We start from the raw sequence: 13,212 nt of genomic DNA on the forward strand, positions 1-13,212 counted from the left end.
TTTTCCTCTTGCTTGGCTCCTGCTTCCTTGCACTTGCTTGGTCTGTGGATTTCCTCTAGCCCACCATGAGCTCCTAGAAGCTGTATGGCCCATGGCCATGCAAAACCTACACACAGTGGACTGCAGGTGGGAACACAAGCTACCTTAGCCTGATGCTGGACTTGACTGTGCTTTGATATGGAGCAGAAACTCTGGGCACTGACTTTAATCCTAGCTCTGCTGAGGACAAAATGTGACTTCTTTCATGGCAGGACGTAGGGAGATGGGGCCTGAGAGGATCTCCTGTCATGTTACTTCATCACTAAAGCTTTCCACAACACCTCCTCCTCCCATGAGGCCTCAAATTATTGTTCCTGTGTCACCCCCAAGAAGCCCACTTCCATCAGTAGCAGGTGAGGACACAGAGCACACACCCCCACCAATAACAAGGGCACATACCTAGGTTGTGGGTTCTATCTCTGGTCAGGGAGCATTCGGAAGCAACCATCTTTCCCATCACATAGATGTTTCTCTCTCTCCCTCTCTCTCTAAACAGCCTCAGGTGAGCATTTAAACAAAGATTGGAGCAGCATGATGCCATCCTGTTGCCTCTCCTCCTCTCTCCCTCCTCCTCCTTTCTCTCTCTCTCTCTCTCTCTCTCTCTCTCTCTCTCTCTCTCTCTCTCTCTCTCTCTCTCCCCTGGGACCCTTCAGTCCGCAGGCAGACGCTCTATACACTCAGCCAAACCACTCACGGCTCTTCTCTCTTTTTTTTTCCCCCCTTGAAGAAGGAAACTGGAAAGTCAGAGGGGTTCGAATCTGTACCAAAAGGAGAAATAAAGAACTCTACTTGGACACAGAGCAGTCCAAGTAAGACCCCAGAGGTTTGAAATAGTGTACAAGTTGGGGAAGTATGATGTGTTCCAACCATAAAGTGAAAGAAAGGATGGAAGGAGATGAGGTTGGAGAAAGGGGTCCCAGGCTGTCCTCACATGGAAGCCATTCAAAGCCGCTCTTTCCCACACTCCCTCCTCACTCTCTTTCTCCCTTTCACCAGGTTCACCTACTTGCTTTAAAATAACCCCTCAATTGAAAATTGAAAACAATTCAGGCCTTAGGATTTTCACCTTTATCCTGAGAACAATAGGAAACCATTTGGCAGACTTAATTAAATGCGTGGTCAGAGCAGGTTTTCTTTTTAAGTTATTCTCGTTGCTGCATTGAGAATGGTCTGAGAAGGAATAGACAAGAAAGATGGACAGAGCAGTCAGGTGGTGATAGGAAAGAGAGATCATGGTGAACTGAAGTGGAGGTAGCAATAAGATAGAAGGAGTATTGGACAGGTGTGGAAAGTATTTCTAAGGTAGAATTGATAGGTCTTGCTGATGGGTTGAATGATCTTTTACCCTCTCTGCATCCACCCCCTTGGGCATTTAACTTTGAAGTGTCCTCTGCCTCTGTCTCTGGACTTGACCATGTGCCTAGCTTTGGGTAACAGAATGAAGCAGAAGTGCAAGTATGGTGCTTCTAAGTCTACAACTCGAGAGGTCTTGCCTTGCTCTTTCTTGTGTTTCTGTCATCTCCATGAGGACATTCCTGAGGTAGCCTGCTGGCATGGAACAGATACGTGCCAGAGACTTGAAGTGCCCAGTCAGCCCAGTTGAGACTCGTCTAGAATCTAGGCATTCCATGAGCGAGGTTGGGTGATTTCCCCCTCAACCAGCAGCACAAGAGGCCCTTTCAACACCCAGAAATAGATCTCTCATCGAGCCTCTGTTTATCTCCTCCGACCATAAAAGCAGCTGGCCCTGCAGGAAAGGCTGTGGCTGCAATTAACTCCAGGAGGCCCCAGCCAGACTCCTGAGCAGCAAGAATAAAGACTGCTCAAAGGCCTTTTGGAGTCATGTAGCTAGCTCCTTGCTAGGACCATTCGGTCATCTGAGGAGTCAATCTGTGAACTAAACACACACACACATCACTGCAAAATTCCCGAGGCATTCCGTTATTCTCACAGTTGCTTCCTGGTGACTCTTCATCAAATACCCACTCTACAGATAAATGCTGATGGTGTTTTGTTAAATGGGAAGTATTTAGAAAGGAAGGATGGACGCAATTGTATTCCAGTACTTTGTATTTAAACTAATTTAGCTCAGTATTAGACTAGCAGTAATTATGAAAATAGCAGAATCAGATGTTTTTTAAGGCCACCTCAGGCAATAAGAGGTTGCTGTTAGAACACTCACACATCATTGCTGAACAATAACCAGGTCATTAGGAAACAGCTTCAAACAACTTCATATCTTTGCTAAGAGCCCTTAATAAATGCTCTTCTTGTTGCTTATCTTCTATACAAACGCATTAATGAAGGCCTGGAAAATTGCAATAATTTAACTCACTAGGCATGGGTCCAAGAACAGAACTGAGGAGTATCAAATACAAGCAAATGACCCTCTGAAATCTACTTCCAGGTGGCTCTTGAAACTCAATGTGGTGCTGTTACTCTTCTTTTTTAAAAATACATAGTTTGATTGATTTCAGAGAGGAAGAGAGAAGGAGAGAGAGATTAAAAATCAATGATGAGAGAGAATCATTGATCGGCTGCCTCCTGCATGCCCCACAATGGGGATCGAGCCTGCAACTCAGACATGTATCCTGACCGGGAATTGAACCATTACCTCCTGGTTCACAGGTTGATGCTCAACCGCTGAGCCACACTGGCCAAGCAGGTGCTGTTACTCTTAAATAAACCAAAATGAGGCCCCAAATCTTTAAACCCAAACTTCTTTGAGGCTGAACAAATATGTTTAAAACTATAGGTAGACATTTTTATTATAAAATTCAAGCTTTTTGCATAATACTTTTATTTTATCTAAATTTGTTTAAATCTGGCTACTTTTTCAGGAGACCAGAGAAAGGAACATGGGAGCAGATCTCAAAACTGTCCTTAGCACCTGAAGAAATGATTTACTACCCTTACCTCTCCTCTGCCCAAGCAGTTCCCGGCACAACCCTGAGCCCTCTAGCCCATGGTGCCTTGTGATTTCGCCCTAAGTAATCTGTAACCTAACACTATTGGGGGGTAGGGTTTTTAGCATTAGCTTCCCGTCTCTGGATTGGCCAATTCAATATTAAACTATTTTTTCTTTCTATACTGCACACTCCTACTTGTAGACTTATTTGGGCCATTTTACGTAGGCAGACAGACTCAAAAACAATGGGGTTCTAGTAACACTCCCAAATATTAGAGTGATTCGTATTTTCTCCTGTACTCTTTTTTGTATGTTCTAAATTCTCATTATGTACATGTCTTTCTTTTGTGTTCAAATTCTGTGTTTTTAAAATTAGGAAAATTTAAAGTTATTTCTTTCTAAATAAGCAACTTAGATTAAATATAGTATTACTCATCTGGTTATGATGTATTTGGGTATTTTCTATTAAAGTTTTCAAGACCATTTAAATTTTATATTTGTCTTAATTTATTTGATATGCTGTGTGTTTGAAGTGTTTCTTGTTTTATTTGATTTGAAGTAGCTGGCATCAATATTAAGTTTTTGGTTTCTGGCTATCTGAAAGAAAAGAAAAATACAAAAATACATTGATCAGAAATAGCTGTCTTACCATACTTAAATAGTTCAAACCTAAGCCCAAAATAATATAACCCAATCTATAACCCAGAATGATGATGGCTTAAAACTACCTTCTGAACTCATTATTAATATTTTCTTTTTATTTGTGGATGTGAAAATTAACTTAATTACAATGTTCTATGTTAATATTATGACAACTGTTTCCAATACCGTTTTAAACACTGCATAAGAATTAAATATTTACTTCCAGTATGTGATTATAAGAATTATTTTTTTTGTGAATGTGGTCAGGAGAAATAGATAGGTTACTGAGTAAACGTATATCTATTTGTCTTTTATAATTTGCTGGTGTATAAACCTTAAATAGAAGAAGTCCAAGGCAATTGATTTAATAGACCATTGTATATTCTCCTTTTAATAGGGCCCCTTTAGATTTTATCACATAACTACCTCTTCTTTATTAGAAGTTACAATCTAAGCCAAATCGTCTTAATTGGCAGTTAAACTAAAGAGAATGCAAATTACGTATTTTGTAGATGAAACTGTAACTAACAACCTACTTAGTGTTGGTGGTAGAGATTTCATTTCATCAAATCGCTATCGTTATAGAGCCTGGGCAATAAGCCTAGAATCTCAGGCTGTGCCCTCCAAGAAGGAAGAGCCCACGACTAGACCTCACTTGAAGGTAAGATTTGGGATGTGAATCCATGCCGGGGACCAGTTCCAGCAGGTCATAATTTCAAGAGTTTCATCAAAAGGTTGTTGAGACTTGGGGACTCAATAGGGTTGAGTCACACATGTAGTCACCTGTTGGGAATGGCTAAAGGCATTTTCCCAAACCTGAAAAGGGATTATTGATTGTGGTTGCCAGACAGTTAAAGGGCATCTTAATCTACACGTTATTGCCTCCTACTGTCCAAACACCTGAACAGCCGTAGGCTATTCCCCAAACTGACAATGCTTCTGTACCCTTTGAAACCTTACCCTTTGAAGCGTATTATCTCCACCTTGCCTTAGGACAAATTGTGTTAATAAAAGCAAGGGTCCTAGACAAGGAGGGAGTCTTCAGTTCCTTTAGCTGAAGGTCCTCTGACCCCCAATGCCTTTCAAAATTATATCTTGTCTCTGGACTCTCTATTAGTGTCTGGATTCCTATGTCATCTACGCGTAGCCCCTTTTCCAGATTCCTGAACCCTTCTTGATGCTGGGACAAGAACCCCAGCAAATCCACAAAACAGAAGTGAGCCACTGGGAGAATGAACCAAGAAAGGAAGGACAGTTTCCCCAAGGATACAATATCGAGGCACCAAGCCCCCGTCCCGCAGGACCCTCTGAACAGCCTGGTAGACTGGGCCTCAGAACTGCCCACCCCAAACACAGAAGAGGAGATGTCTATCCACTTGCTCTGACCCCCATTCATCAAGGATTGCTCTGTGGGACAATAACTCGCTCATACTTCCATGCTTGCACATGAATCTCAAGGTCTCCAGTCTCCGCCCGACATCCAATGAAGTAGAGGCAGAGAGCTCCCAAGATGGAAGTCTGAGGGGGGTGCTGCTGGGTCTTACTTGCTGGAAACTGATGGCTTCTGTATGGCTGAGGTCAAAGGATGGGCTGAGGAGATGTGAGAGCACAGAACATTGTGCGTGTAAATATACCCACAAATTTTCTTAAGCATTTTAGGTAAGAAAAATGACATTAGCCTCCAACACACAGACACACACACTCCACCTTTATGTGTATACTAGAGGCCCAATGCATGAAATTTGTGCAAGAATAGGCCTTCCTTCCTCCGGCTGCCAGCACCAGCTTCCCTATGGCACCCGGGACCCAGGCTTACCTCACAGCCCTGGCTTCATCTGGAAGGTTGTCTGGAAGAACATCTGGTCTAATTAGCATATTATGCTCTTATTATTATAGATGTGCATGTCATGAAGCTGGCTTCCATCAGCTTTTGAGAGTCCATTATGTTCATCTCTTCCAGAATCCTTGTTCAGTAACATCAAGTTGGTACTTTCAAATCAGCAAAGATGGGAGTGTTTACACTACAGAAATTGACAAACTCTATAAACCAGAGTATTTGGAGTCAGGGCGTGGGGGGTGAAGGCAGGGAAGAGAGGTGGTTTATCAGCACACCACTACTATGTATATGTATATATGTATGCATGTGTGTGCATATACATAGACACACATGATAAAGGTGTAACTAATTTGTAAATTGTATTTTTGTAAAATAATAAAAATAAATTAAATTAAAAATAATAATAATTGCTTGGTTCCAAAATAACTATCCATAGGAGCTTTCCTGTCTGAAGAAATAGACTTAAAAATATAAGGAAAATGTTAATGCCATCATCTAACTCACTTCAGTGTTTCTCTTTTTCTCTCTGTCTCCCACTCCCTTCCTCTCTCTAAAAATCAATAAACTACTCTTTTAAAAAAGAGATAAAATTAAAATAAAACAATAACATTATTATCTATTAAATTGATATAATAATAGCTAATTTTAAGGGATATTGTGAGAAAAAAAATGAGTTCATATATGTAAATTGCCTAGCAAAATGTTTAAAACAAAATAGATAATCAAGAAATGAGAGCTATTATCATTGGACTTGTTGCTGTTGAAATAAGGTCATCTTTACAGGCTTATGTTTTAAAATGCTTATGATTTGGAGCCCTCTGGTGTTCATATTGGGCACTGCAATTTTGAATTGGTAATGTTCAGTTTAGATTACTCACTGATTCCTCATGGTATTACTATTTGCATATTATTTTGCCATATTCAAATGATATGTTTAGTGATTTGTGTGTGAGCGTGAGGGGGGGGAGAGAGAGAGAGAGAGAGAGAGAGAGAGAGAGAGAGAGAGAGAGAGAGAATGTGAGAGAGAAATATCAACCGGTTTCCTCCCATGCTGGCCCCACCCATAACCTAGGTATGTGCCCTGATCAGGGATCAAACCCACAATCTTTTGGTGTATAGGACAACACTCCACCCGGCCAGGGCTGAGCTGTTACTTATTTAATATATTTATTTAAACTGACTTTTTTTCTTAAGGGAAAATAAGTATATTTCCAAAGCCAATGTTCTATCATTAAAGATACATGGAAAATATGTATATTTTCTGATGTGTTTGATCTTGGAGTAGTTTATTTTTTTAAATGTTGCCTTATTTGTTTTTATTTTTGAAAAATATATATAAACTATAAGGCAAAATAAATTTTGATAAATGCCCCTGTGTTATGGAGATTTTTTTAAAAAAAAATAAAGATTATCAGATTTGTGTTTTAGAGAGATCATTTGTAACAGTAGAAAAAAGAAAAAACATTGAAGAAAAAACATTGAAGGAAAAAATCAAAACAAAAAAATTAGAGGTGGCCAAATGAGATTATGCCTGAATCACCCACATGGACAACATAACACAATCACTGCATTTGTCATAAATTTTAAACTGAGAGCTAAAAGTAGTTTTAGAACATTACAAACAAGAAGGCAGTAATTTATACTCTTAACAAAAAAAGACTCATTAAATTAAATCATGGAGCTTGGAAGAAATGAAACAATTTAAGAGATGAAAAGTCCTGACAGCCCTGGCCAGGTGGCTCAGTTGGTTGGAGTGTCATCCTGTACACCCAAAGGTTGTGGGTTCAATTCCAGATCAGAGCACATACCTAGGTTGATAGGGGCCCATATGGGAGACAACGGATTGATGTTTCTCACATCAATGTTTTTCTTTCTCCCTTTCCCTCTCTCTTCCTCTCTTTAAGCATAACCTTGGGTGAGAATTTTTTTTAAAAAAAAAAGTCATGACAGAAGAATAGACTTCTTAGAATGATATGGAAGCACCACATGCCAAGCAGAAATTAGTACAATGGCAAGCAAGTCTGGGTAATAGCAAATAGAATCACGATGATGGAATAAGAGGTGGAATAAGTGCTCAACAACAACACATAAATCATGGGGAAAATATTTCCCTTTTACTTGAATAATTATATTGTGTACTTAAAAACTTTCGTGTGGCTTTTATTGAAAAGTACAAATCGTGGTGAAACACTTTAGCTTACGAAACTGGAAATTGGTTGTGAATCTTCTCATTGTGAGTCATCATAACCAGAGTGAGTGTGTGAGTGTGTATACAGTAGTGCAGGGTGGTGTTTTAGCAAAAGTGGTTTGGAGATAGAGGTAGAATTTAAAAAAAATTTAAGGTATGAAGCAAAACTTGAATATATACGAGGAATTAAAAGGTAAAGAAAATCTTTTTTTTCCAGGACATTGGGTTATTCCCGCAGTTAGATAGACTCTGCTCTCAGATTGATTCTTTTCACCAGCAGGTACGGGCCTGCTATACTCACTTGACAGTTATGGGGAACAATTATGCATTTCCTTACTGAACTGGTTTGAAATGTCACATTGCTTGAGACTGCCTGCAGTGTGTCAGGTTGTGGTAATTTTCTTCATTTTCCTAGTGAATGCTTTACGTTGCTGATGCAGCTCATGAATAGAGCAGCCCTTTTCTTCCTCCAAAAAAGACAGGTGACTGATGAGCGATGTCAGTAGACTCACAGAAGTGGAGCCTCCAGATACAGATGTAAGTCATTATTTCTAAAAGAAAGTCAATGTGTTTGTGTGTGTTTTCTTCGAATCTTTCCATTAACATTATGCAACACTTATTTTAGGTGACTTTCGTTCATTAAACATGGTTTTTAATTTATATTTTCACTGAGTATTCTCTGATATTATTACTGAATGATCTGTGACAGTAATTGTTTAATTGTTCCCAGGAATGGAGGGAAAGAAAATTAGAAATTGGAGGCAGACTGTTGTCTGTGTTAAGAACACTGGTTGAGGAATTTAGTCTGGGATCATATCCCAGCTCCACTGTTATTAACTGTCTGACCTAAGTCAGTTAAATAATCTCAGGCCAATCAGACTCAGTTTCTTGGTCTGTGAAATGGGGATAATAATACCTACCTCCAAGGAGATTGTATGACTTTGACACAAGCCGGTGTAAGAGAGCTTACATCGGTATGTTCTTATTGCACAGTTTTTATGACCATTTTATGACCATTTGTCTATCACATGCATTTAAAACCCAGTGTAGATTATTTCAGAGTGTGAGGGTCACTTGGAAGTTTTAGAAAACAGCCATTGTGGTCAGTGTTGCTCTTTTGCGTGTTGTGTGCAATCTGTCCTGAGACCGTGGACAACAGATGGGTGTGTCGTCATCCGATGTCACACTCCTGGATCCTTTAACTTTCTCCAAGGACTTTATCAGTAACCCTTGTGACGCTCTCTGTGGCCTTTCTCTACCCCAGAAGCATCCACTGTGTTTGGAAAAAGAATGAGACCACACCTGACTTTCTGCTTCTGCCTCATGAGGATGCTGTGCTAATACCCATTTATCGGAAGGTCAGGCTCTGGCAAGGGCAGCCACAGGAAGCGCAGCCACTAACCACAGAGCCCGCTAATCAGCACAAGAGACCCCGAGCTGTAAAGGCATCGCACCTTTGAATAAGCAAGACAAAAATCCTCTAAGAAATGGGAAAACCCTGCTACAGTGAAGGAATTAATGGTGTGGTAGAGGCCTTTGTCTTTTTATTCTGTCCTTTTGTGCTTCTCTTTTGGAGTTTTCTTATTTCCATCACCCCTGCTGTGTCCTGTACTGGCCCAGACCGACTTGACAACACACTTCTTTTCTTAGTGCTACTGAAAGAACTGAACATTTTCAACAGAAACAGAATAAACACTAAACAGAAAAAAATACCAAAAAAACCCACCAAACAAACAAAAGAGATACAATCACCTTGAAAATTTCTCAAACTACAGGTTTTGGAATCCAGGAAAACCAAATGCTCACCATTCCATGGCCAGTGCAGGCCTGGGGGCTGCTTTCTTCCCAGCGTTTCAGATCCCTCCTGTCGGATGGTCCCATTCCAACCTGAAGGTCAGTGTAAGTGGTGTCTTCTCATTCCTCTTAGTTACTTCTCTCAGGAAAAGAGACTGGGCTAAGAACACAACCACGCGGTCTGAGCCCTGCAGCCTCATGCTGCACTCCTCTGACGTTCGTGTCTTGGCTCTCTGCCTCAGTGGTCCTGGCAGGACAGCAGCCCCCTGTCTCCCCTGGCCTCCACAGCCCACCCTCTGGCTGGTGGACTTGAAGAGGAGACGTGTTCCAGGTCCCCCTGAGGATTGGGGAGGACCTCACTGAAGTCTCCCCATTGCCTTCTGCCCAGCTCTGTAGCAGGAGGGGGGCGGCACAGCAGGCCCTCTGGGCAGAGTTCCCCACTGCCCCTCCCTGTGTGCAGCCCCCCCTGACCTCCTTGAGGGACTCTGCTGCCCCCTCCTTCCCCTGGTCTCTCTCCAGCCTCCTGTGAATGTTGGCCCACCAGCTGGTCCTCTCTCCTAACTTCATCACCCCACATGGGGCTCAAGGACATGCCTGGATGGTTTCCTATACCACCTGAAAGTGGCAGCCACTCTGTCCTTACTAACATTTCTCAAAGCAACCTGGCCACCAGGTTCCTGAGGGGACTGTCAGAGCCAGGTCCTCCTTGCTGTGAGGAGGGTAGGGAAGGAAAGAGTGAGAGCAACGCACAGACAGACCTCTGACCTCTAACCTCTAACATCTCCTCTATACTTCTCTTCCCGCCCCAACTCCCCGGAAGCAGGGCTGGGGGAGTCTGTGCTCTACCTGCTTACCTTTTATTTTTTTCTTCACTTTTTTCTGTTTACCTGGGTGGAAACTTTCTTAATTTTTTTTTTTTTTTTACAAAGCAAATCAGAGTATCCGGGAGTGGGACCTAGGTATCAGAAATGTCAGAAGTGGTGTAAAGCCCCTTGGGTGGTGCTGATGCCTCAGAGGGCTGGTACCACTGCTCTAGAAACACGGGCCCTGGTAGGCTGGGAGGGAAAGAACCATCAGATAACACTTCGCACAGCATCCTGCCACGAAATGCAGACGCCCAGGCACAGAAAGGCTAGGAAACTGGCTGTAGCTTACACAGTTAGTAGTTTTCAGTGTGAGAATCAAATGGAACCCAAGCCCATGTTCTCTTTCAGTGTGTGTGTAACGTTCGTGAGCCAGAGCGGCATACTTTCTTTGTCCTTTCCTGTTCCCTCTCATACAAGTGACTGTTGACTACGCCTTCCCTTCGGACACGTATGATTCCCACTGCATCCCCACCTCTGCAGAAAGATCAGTTCTGCAGGAGTGAACGGGAACTGCATTAACGTAACCACCTACCCATTGCAGGCGTCCTTACAAAGATGAAGAACAGAGGATGTAGATGACCTTTTGACTAAGCTTCAAAGAAGTTAAGAAAATTCGCATCATAAGTGACAAGGAAAAAGGAAGGGCATAACAAGAGTCCCCCTTGGCTAAACCATTATTTGGGGGTTAATGCAACATACCTGGTTAATTTCTTCATCCTTCAAGATTCAGTGGAGGCAAACATCTTCAAAGGGATGCTCCTCGATCTCCTCAGCAGACTGAGTTAGGAGACCTTCCTCACTGCTACCTGCACGCTGGGCTTACCCCAACACAGCATTTAGCATAGTGCACCGCTACATAAAGCATCTAACTCCCTTCTCCCCGGACCATGGACTCCCTGGGTAAAAAGGAACGGGCTCTTCACTTATATCCTTAACATATAACACAGTTCCCAGCCCAGCGTATATTCAGTAAGTACTTCTGAATGAATATCAATATTTTATTATTATAAACAATGATAAAAGATATTAAGGGGGTGGTAGCCTGAAAATTTATAAATCAGAAAAATGAGTCAGAGTTTGGATGAAAGTTCACTGACTCAAGCTGGAAAGTCATTGACTATTTTTAGCTCTTTCAACAGCTGGGAGTCAAACCTAACCTGGTGTTTAATCTCCAGGGTCAGGGGAAGGGGGGACCAGAACAACTGAATAGACTCTAAAACTGATTCAATCACTGGCTCTAATTTGTCACTTGGTGCATCCATGGTCACTACCACCAAAATCCATGTAAAAAGCCCTATGCTTGCTGTTCTATATGGCAATTTTAATGTCAATGATTACAAATCAGGAATTTATTGAACATCACAAAAGAAACACTGATGTATTTTTACACGTGCCAGGAAATCATGTGTGTTCCTTCTCTCAAGCAAAGATTTAAGAGTCCATTCATTTAAAAAAAAGATCCCATTAATGTTTATTAAGTCTGTACTTGACAGTAACTTGAGCATGGATAACATAGAACCTACTGGTTCATTCATTATTTATTCAATAAAGTTTTTGATCTATGAATTTGCATAAAGCTCTTCGGTAGGAAATATGGGGGCTCAATATGGAACTGTCACTTTACCCTGACAGATTGTACTATCTCTTTTAAGAAAGAACGAAAAACAACTTTAAAAAAGGCAACCCAAGACCAAATGTAAATAAATAGTCCTTATCATTTTACAGATGAAGAGGGTGTAGATGTGGAGAAATAGGGGAGCTCTGTAACAGCTAAAGGCCTGCATGGGAGAGACACCAGCTGATCTCTTCCTCCCAGCCCTGCTTACTAGTCGCAATGCCAGGCCAGGCTTGGAACAGAACTAGAAGCTTCTAGTCTCTTCTTGAAAGTGTGATTGCTTCCCCAACCTACAGACATGGCCTATGGGTTTTTGGATTAGAAAGTATATACACAGTTGCGTAGTTATTTGCAAGTTCCATATTTGTGATCTCACCTCCTCACTGAAATGTACTTATGGCCCCCAATCAATACAGCACTTCATGGTCATTCCCAGACGTGGGCAGATCCCCGAAAAACCTGGGCGGACAGACGCAAACCCGCCCAGCAGAGGTCAAACAAGGCTAACCTCTACCTTCTTATTTCAGCTCTCATAACGTAAAGTCCCCTTTTCACAGACTACAAATACACCATTTTTGGTGCTTTTGGTGTGTGTGTCTGTGTGTGTGTGTTATTTAAAATGGCCCGGAGCCGAAACCGGTTTGGCTCAGTGGATAGAGCGTCGGCCTGCGGACTGAAAGGTCCCAGGTTGGATTCCGGTCAAGGGCATGTACCTGGGTTGCGGGCACATCCCCAGTAGGAGATGTGCAGGAGGCAGGTGATCGATGTTTCTCTCTCATCGATGTTTCTAACTCTCTATCTCTCTCCCTTCCTCTCTGTAAAAAATCAATAAAATATATTTTTTTAAAAAAATGGCCCGGAAACACAGTGCTGAAGTGCTTTCTAGTGTCCCAGGAACAAAATACCTAAGTTTAAAAAGCTTAATAAATTTCATGCAGTATGAGTTCTGATGCTGTTGGCCCTGAGCTCAATGTTAATGAGTTAGCCAACAATATATGTTAAGGAAGATATCTTTAAGCAGAAACACACATAAAACCAGGATATATATTGGTCAGTTGACAAAAATGTTGCGTCCTGGGGGTAACAGAAACCGCACAGTATTTCCACCAGGAGCAGTAATCGTTCAGTATTGTAAATCCTCCCTCCCTCTTCTCTCCCATGGTGTTTGTCTTGGTGCAACCCAGTTCAGGGCCGGCTTGAGCCGGGTCAGGCATTTATTTGGCCTGAGCACGCGCCCTGAGCCAGGAGGGGGCGCCGTCCGCCCAGTGCTCCGCGTGGCCGGCAGGTGGCGCCCTCGGCGGGCTTTTCCCCAGCGCGGTCGAG

At 42.1% G+C, this 13,212-nt stretch overlaps 1 protein-coding gene across 3 annotated transcripts in view; it reads left to right on the forward strand.

Moving 5' to 3' along the window:
- The window catches only part of RNF217 (ring finger protein 217), a 125,188-nt gene extending 119,361 nt beyond the window's left edge, over window positions 1–5,827 (forward strand). The window contains exons 5-6 of one of the 3 annotated variants that reach the window (XR_004968994.1): window positions 4,175–4,250; window positions 4,707–5,827. The gene's annotated coding sequence lies outside the window, so the exon portion shown is untranslated. The remainder of the gene's footprint in view (window positions 1–4,174; window positions 4,251–4,706) is intronic. The other 2 variants (XR_004968995.1, XR_004968996.1) reach the window with 2 other exon arrangements.
- Window positions 5,828–13,212: the final 7,385 nt, after the last annotated feature.

This window comes from Myotis myotis, unplaced genomic scaffold (assembly GCF_014108235.1).
Source record: "Myotis myotis isolate mMyoMyo1 unplaced genomic scaffold, mMyoMyo1.p scaffold_m19_p_7, whole genome shotgun sequence".
Classification (NCBI taxonomy): Eukaryota; Metazoa; Chordata; class Mammalia; order Chiroptera; family Vespertilionidae; genus Myotis; species Myotis myotis.